General features: G+C 36.8%; 1 long non-coding RNA gene across 1 annotated transcript; it reads right to left on the reverse strand.

Moving 5' to 3' along the window:
* Window positions 1-1,071: 1,071 nt before the first annotated feature.
* On the reverse strand, window positions 1,072-3,636 carry LOC116274177. The gene is made up of 2 exons (XR_004182769.1): window positions 2,531-3,636; window positions 1,072-1,234 (listed from the first exon to the last, which is right to left on the reverse strand). It is a non-coding gene; the product is annotated as an uncharacterized LOC116274177 (long non-coding RNA).
* Window positions 3,637-8,201: the final 4,565 nt, after the last annotated feature.

Consider the following 8,201-nt stretch of genomic DNA (forward strand, 5'->3'; position numbering starts at 1 on the left):
TGCCTGTAATCCCAGCTACTTGGGAGGTTGAGGCAGGAGAATCGCTTGAACCCAGGAGACAGAGGTTGCAATGAACCGAGATCATGCCACTGTACTGCAGCCTGGGTGACAGAGCAAGACTTTGTTTCATAAAAAAATAAACAAGTAAAAAATAAAAAGAGAGAAGAAGGAAATAATTAAGTCAAAATGCTGTCTATTCCTGAGTTGGGAATTCTATATATACTTAACAGAATGTATTACATGCACAGATCAAAACCAACAATGTCTACAAAGCACAGAAACCTGAAAATTATAGAAAATATAAAGAGCAATTGATTTAGAAAATGCAACATGATAAATGCTCAATAAAAATTAGTTATTATAGATAAACATATCTTTGGAACAAAATTAATGTCTTTATTTTTATCTCCAATTTACTAATTGGAAAATAGAAGTTCAAAAAAGTAAATTGCCCAAGGTCCACAACATAACTAGAACAATGTAAAAGCTGGAATTCAAGCCCAAGTTCTCTGCTGATAAAGCCTGTGTTCTTTCTAAGAATATTAACTGCCTCTCAATTCCATGAAATCACATTATGTAATATGCCTCAGGCAGTGGCAGAAACCTAGGCTGAAATAACCAACACTCCTTGCCAAACACTTTAGAAAGATTGTGTTTCTTCTCCATTAAAGAAGTGGAACATATGGTTCAGGTGGGCAGACAAATAAGTGGTTAATGGTTTCATCAATATCCTAAAGGAAGAAGTTGAATAATTAATTGACACTAGAAAAACATTGACAATGCAAGAGTGGGAAGGACTGATACAATCATCTATAGGTCTCTAAATACTCAGCTAAATAAATTTTATTTTGTATTGTGCTATGTTGTATACACTGAACTGTATAGGGAATTTTAAGGGTAGTTTTGCCATATGCAATTTTAACCTCTATTGGCTTCATATGACCTCAAATTACACTTCCCAACCACTGATCACAGGCAAATTTAATTTATTCTCCTTATAGGACACTCTGCTTCTTATATTTCCTATATAAGTGAAGGTAGGCTAACTGTTATAGTCCATGAATGTGAAAATATCAGTAGCTTACTACAGTAAGCATTTATTCTCATTCAAAAATGCCTAAAATGGGTTTGCCCAGTAGGTAGTTGACTTTTCTTCAAGTTGTGACTCAGGGATCTGCGCCTCTTTCGTATTGTGAATGTGGTCTGCCATCTTCAACTAAGGTCTATGGATCATCTGCAATAAGGAGGAAAAGCAGGAAAAAATCCTACATAAGAAATTGTATAGGCCTGGCCTAAAAGTATGCAGCTCTTATAGCATTTCTACTGTAGATACAGTATATGTTATATACATTGCAATGTATATACAATAGACATTCTTGTGGGTAGAGAACTCAGTCACATGATTGTACCTGTTTACAACGGAGGATGAGAAAGGTAGTCTGCCTCTGTGTACAGGAAGATTTGGTGATCAGCTAGGCAGTCTAAGACATAGTCTCTCTACCAAAGATGATGTCTCATTCTAGATGTCCGCATATTAAATATTTTAAGGACCCTTCCAAATGCATCCTTCCCAAGAAGTATTCTAGGATTCCCCAACACAGACGTGATTTCTGCCTCATGTGAAGTATTACACAAGATTGTAGGGTTTTCATTTTGTTGTGTTTTTACATTGTTTTTAAGGAGTTTACCCTAAAGGCAAACTACAGAGGTTAAGCATGTAATGCAGGGGCCAAAATCATCAGTTCAGATGGCAACATGTTTACTTACTAACTTCATGACCTCACAAACTTGCTTCAAGTTTCTGTGACTTTGTCTCCTTATCTATAAAACAATACATACCTCAATGTCTGGTTAAAAGTTTCAGTTGGCATAGTATATAAAAAGCTCTTAGAAGACTGCCTGGAACAGGTGAGTACTCAATAAGTGTTATCCATTATCTTAAATCTGCCATTTATTACCCATTTACTTATCTCATTTCTTGTACTAAACCATAACCCTCCTCAGGGCCAAGATCATACCTTACTCAATTTCAGATATTATGTATTTCCTGTGTAGTACTTGAGGAATATTAGGTAATCAAATAATTAGTGGATTGAGACAAGTAATTCTTTTAGTTCTTTTTAAAGATTTTAAATGCCCTGTCTTATTTTATACAATAAAAAAAAACAGAACAAAATTCATAGTGATGCTTCATACTCAGTTGCAAAATATTAAAATATATGTATTCATAATTTCCCCCATTACTTCACACGGTTTAGTACATAAACGTCCAGCTAAATGTATAGGGTGGTATTTATGATTGAGTTTTACCCTGTGTGCCCTTTATATTAATGTAAACTCTTGAACAGTGACCAAAAATCATTATAGCTTGATGTCTGTTCAGTGGCTGGAATGAAATGAATTGGTCTCAGTCCAATTCCTAGTGGACAAGTGTCTAAATCAAAAAACACCACCACAATTAACATTACTTTACTTAATAGTTTTAACCACTGAGGTCAAGGATAAAATGAATAATAAAATTTGAACTAACCTTGCAACACAAGTTGTAACTTCTTCCCAAATAGAGCTTGGATTAAGTTAAAAGGAATGCCTGATAACTAATAAATTTACAGAATAAAAGGAAGAAAGGAACTCCAATGAGGATGTGATTTTATATATCGTAATAATCACATAATTTTATAAAACTGGATTTTCTATAATAGTCATTCCTTTTCAAAAATAGCCTCAAAATGTTTTCTTCATGAAAAAATTAATTCCTATCAAATCTTAAAAGAATGTTTAACTTACTATTAATATTTGTAAATAAAGTTGAGAATTTAATTATAAGCATATTCATTTCATCCCCAAATCACATGTAGAAGACTCACTGATAAATTTCTAGAAGCAAGAAGAAACACAAATATTCCCTAGAGTCTTCACAGAAAGGCAGAAGAAACACCTTTGGATACACAGAGTTTCACTGAAGGTCTTAAAATTACAAAGCCAAAGTCTTTTTAGTAGCAGAAAGGTAAAAACTGAGTATTCATTTCTTTTCACAGAATTATAGGATGCTGTATAGTTCATGTTTTAAAGAAGTCCCAACATTTCATTTTTACAAAACATAATTACGATTTTTATGAATTGACTTGATTTCCCCAGAGTGACACAAGGATCTCCATTCTTCATGTGGTACTTAGTATCTGTACGGAAACATCATGCATTAATACAATTTCTTATTTGTGTATATATGTGTATTTAACATTGTTCAAAGCACTGAGAAAAATATCAGAGAACAAAATAGGCAAAACTCTCTGCGTTCATGAATTTACATTCTAGTGATGAGAGAAAGATAAAAATGAGAAGAATATTTACTAATGCAATAGTACAAGGTCAGGGAGATCAGTGTAGGCAGTAGTATATTCACCTGCTAGGGATGTCATGACAAAGTACACCAGCCTGAATGGCTTAAAGAAAAAGAGATGTATTTTCTCAGCGTTTTGGAGGATAGAAGTCTACAGTCAAGGTGTTGGCAGGGTTGGTTTCATCTGATGGTTGTGAGGTAAGGATGTGCTCCAGACCTTTCTCCCAGGTTTGTAGATGGCTACCATTTTTTCTTCTTTTTTTTTTTTTTTTGACAGAGTATCGCTCTGTCACACAGGCTGGAGTGCTGTGGTGCGATCTCAGCTCACTGCAACCTCTGTTTCCTAGGCTCAAGCGATTCTCCTGCCTCAGGCTCCCGAATAACTTTTGTATTTTTAGTAGAGATGGGGTTTTGCCATGTTGGCCAGGCTGGTCTCGAACTCCTGACCTCAGGTGATTCACTCGCCTTGGCCTATCAAAGTGCTGAGATTACAGGCATGAGCCACTCTGCCCAGCCAGATGGCTGTCTTCTTTCTGTATCTTCGTAATAGTCTTCTCTTTGTACCCCTCTGTGTCCAAATATCCTCTTCTTATGAGGATACCAATTATGTTAGATTAGGGTCCAACTCCAATGACTATAATTTAACTTAATTATTTCGTTAAAGATCTAATCTCCAAGTACAGAACATTCTGGAGCACTGGGGATTATGACATCAATATAAAACCTGGGGGGATGGGGGACACAAGTCAGCCCATAACAGCAGGGGGAGTAAAATTAAAATTTTCAGTGTAGGCCGGGCGCGGTGGCTCAAGCCTGTAATCCCAGCACTTTGGGAGGCCGAGACGGGCGGATCACGAGGTCAGGAGATCGAGACCATCCTGGCTAACACGGTGAAACCCCGTCTCTACTAAAAATACAAAAAACTAGCCGGGCGAGGTGGCGGGCGCTTGTAGTCCCAGCTACTCGGGAGGCTGAGGCGGGAGAATGGCACAAACCCGGGAGGCGGAGCTTGCAGTGAGCTGAGATCCGGCCACTGCACTCCAGCCCGGGCTACAGAGCAAAGACTCCGTCTCAAAAAAAAAAAAATAAAAAATAAAAAAAAATAAAATAAAATTTTCAGTGTAATGATCAAGTTAGATTTTATTGAAATGGTAATGTTTGGGCAAAGGCGCAAAATAGAAAATTTACGAAACAACAACTTAAGTTCCATTTTTGTTTATAATAAAAGTTTGCAATAAAAACCAAATTTGTAATTAATAAAAATCAAGTAAAGCTAACTAACATAAGAAGGAGGTGTTATCTCAGAGAACTTATGAAAAGACTGAGGAAAGCCCCATGACCACCACCGAGAAAGCCTGATGAAACCTGGCAGCGCTGTCTCCCTGTTGATTTTCTCTGCTTCTCTCTGCACATCTGCTTTGTTCTCTTCAGGCAGACCCACTTTCTCCGCTTGACAATCTACATGGTTGATGATGGCTCTCCGTGGTCCGCAGTCTATACATATCCCATTTTCAGCAGGTTGTAGAGACTTACCAACCATTCTTGAATGCTAATTACAAATTCCAAGGAGAAAAAAAGTCTCATTGGCCCAGTAAACTAATGGACAAAGACCTAGGATCATGCAGAACAAAATTAGCTGCCCATGAGCCTTCTCCATGGAGGAATGCTAAGGATATGACTTGTGGACCAAGCAAAGGCCTCCAGTATAGTCTATAAAAGACAGTAAAGGCTGGGCACAGTAGCTCACACCTGTAATCCCAGCACTTTGGGAGGCCAAGGCAGGTGGATCATGAGGTCAGGAGTTCAAGACTAGCCTGACCAACAAGGTGAAACCCCATTTCTACTAAAAATACAAAAATTAGCCCGGCATGGTGGCACACACCTGTAATCCCAGCTACTAAGGAGGCTGAGGCCGGGAGGCCGGAGAATTGCTTGCTTGGACTCTGGAGGTGGAGGTCGCAGTGAGTCGAGATCGCACCACTACACTCCAGCCTGGGCAACAGAGCAAGACTCTGTCTCACTAAAAAATAAAAAAAAAAGACAGTAAAGTTTTCCTCTTCAGATATTGAATATTGCTTTTTATAAAACTTCATTGTTTTGACCCTTTTTCTTTATCTACTTTCATTCTTCCTTCATTGACATTTACCAACTCTATATAAAATTACTCTAATCAGCTCATCCCTGATGTGGAGAAAGAGAAAGAGCACGGGAAAGGGAGTCATAAAAAACCCATGATCTGGGATATGCTACTTTGTACCTCTCACCACGTGTTACAAATCTTCTCTCACTATAGGATAATTTCTTGTTTACTTAAATCCCCAACTGCTTATTCAAAATTTATTCAAAAATATGTGTATTAATTTCTCACTGTGGGTCAGGGACTCTGATAAGGCAGAACCTCTGAAAGTGGGATGGGGGAGGTTTTTATCTTACCTGCACTTAAGGGTTACTACTATTTGTCATTTAAAATTCCAATCTGCTTTATAATAACCCATACTTATCTCATTAAACTTTGCAACAAGATCGTCCCAGGAAAGTGAAGCAGAGAAAATGGGGGTAGAAACTGTAAGTTTCTGGAGGACAAGAGCTGAATTTTGTTACCTAAATATGACGGATTTAACACATTTTTTAAAAACTAAACAGTGATATTTTGTGGACTATATTCCCCATTCTTGTATCTCACATCTATAAATAACCTTTAAGGAGACGCACATGCTGGATGCACAACAAGGATGAGAGTCCCTGACAGATTAGTGAGAGTTAAATGAATGTGAATACAAGACTGTGAAATAACTATGAAATAAGAGCATTTGGGTTGGTACACACTATTCCTATGATCAAATCTTTTAAATCTCAAACAATGTACAATCTCCTTTTACTGGTATAAGGATTACCAAAAATTTCACATATGCTGATGGTTTTATTTTATTTTACCTCGAATTTCAGACTCTAACTTCAACATTCATATATCCCAAATGTAAGCAATCCATGAACAGCTCCACAATTTAGGGTTATTAATTAGAATAAAGTTAGCAGTTTGACTACGGAGTCCAGCCTGTTTTCTTGTGATTCTTTAATGCGGTTGACTGCCTGCAAACATTTAAATGATTCCCCTGCCACTTGTCTATGTATTTAAACAAATAGACTATTACAAGTACAAAGGCCTACTTGGTTTTTCTAATTTGACAGAGGATAAAAGAAGGCTTTCGCAACTTTGTTTTATTTCTAAACTCATTTAGCACCAAGTGCATATCCACTTTGACTTTTTTTTGAAACAGGTTCATTATGAAAATGGTCTAATAATGAGTAGTTGGATCTAGAGTTTTATCCCTCCCCAAATGAGCCCAAGCTTGTTTCTCATCATTTCTTTTATAATTATGTTCTCTTTCAGCCCATTCTGTGGTCTCCTCCTGAACATATTCTCTTTTGTACTGTTTCCTTTGACTGTGAATACCTCATCATACGTGGTAATTTTTATTATAAGTCTACAATATAAATTCATCAACGGATATCTAGGTGTCTACCTTTCTTGAATTAATAATTTATAATATAGGTGCTTGCTCAAAATGGCATTACTCATATTAGGGAAATATGCATAAATAAGCCACTGAATTAAAAAGAAAATGACGTATAAATGTTTTATAACTCTTGAGGTTGAGCTATGCCTAAGCCAAATGCTTGCAGGAAGATTGTTTTTAAGACTGTGACTCTAGTAAGCAGATATGAGCGACAGGGACAGGGAAACCTGGAAGGAGGGAAGATAATGTAAGATTGCAAAACCTGAAAAACTAAGGCTCAGGACATGGGCTCATCTACTCCTCCGTAAGTGGATCATATTCTATATTGTCCTACAACTGTTCGAAATTAGCTCAAAGTGCTGATTGTTAATTATTCAGGAATTTTTCAAATCAATTTTTCAGCCATTGATAGTTTAAAATTAGCCACAGTGCTAGTATTTATACCGTGGAAATTAGCAAATACCACCCATTAGGGCATGCATTTTTCACCTGGGAGACATCGCTTATGAGTAGTTTTATTTGCTCTACTAAGGGTCTACAGACTAAAGCAACATTTTTTAAATAAAGCTTTATTGAACGCAACCACACCTATTTATTTATGTATACCTATGCCTTCTCACAACTCAGACTTGAGTAGTTTAGGTATAGATCATCTGGCCTGCAAACCCTGAAATATTTACTAAATGGCTACTTGCAAAAAAAAAAAAGCCCATTCCTGTTTTGAACTATGCTGGGTGAATTTCCAACCTTGGTAACACAAAACCCTGTAGCCAGATTTTTCCATTTACACCTTTGCCTTTGTTTTTCAGTATTATAGGAGAGGCTAGCCTTACTCTTCCCTGAAAAGGTTTACACATTTCTTTCCTAATCTTTGTGTTTGGTTTCTCATATAGGAGTACATATCTTGGCTCCCTAAATTTATGTTAGTTTCATTGAGATTTTAAATAGAAGATTTTAAGGTTTCAGACCCTGGTATAAGCACACCCTAGAAAAACTTTAACAAAATCCTACCATTAGTGGTAGATTTTATCTCTTGTTTAAACTCTGAATGTCTCCAGCACCATATACTAGTTTCTCCTTTGTGTCACTGCTGACTTAATCTATGTCTCCATCTTGGCCTTCGGTTTTGCAATACCTAAGATCCCCCTGACTCCAGCCATAGACTTCAATAAGCCAGTGATGAGCAGGTTCTTCCAAAGAGCTGTGTTGCAACTTTGAGATTCCTAAGAGTGATCTTAAACCTCTGCTTCTTATTTTCTAGGTCTTTATTGGATTGTTTTTCTTCTTCTGTTTCTTCTTTTGTCATAATTCCACCACTAAAATAAAATAAGCATACTTATACA

The sequence above is a fragment of the Papio anubis genome, chromosome 3 (genome assembly GCF_008728515.1).
Source record: "Papio anubis isolate 15944 chromosome 3, Panubis1.0, whole genome shotgun sequence".
NCBI classification, from domain to species: domain Eukaryota; kingdom Metazoa; phylum Chordata; class Mammalia; order Primates; family Cercopithecidae; genus Papio; species Papio anubis.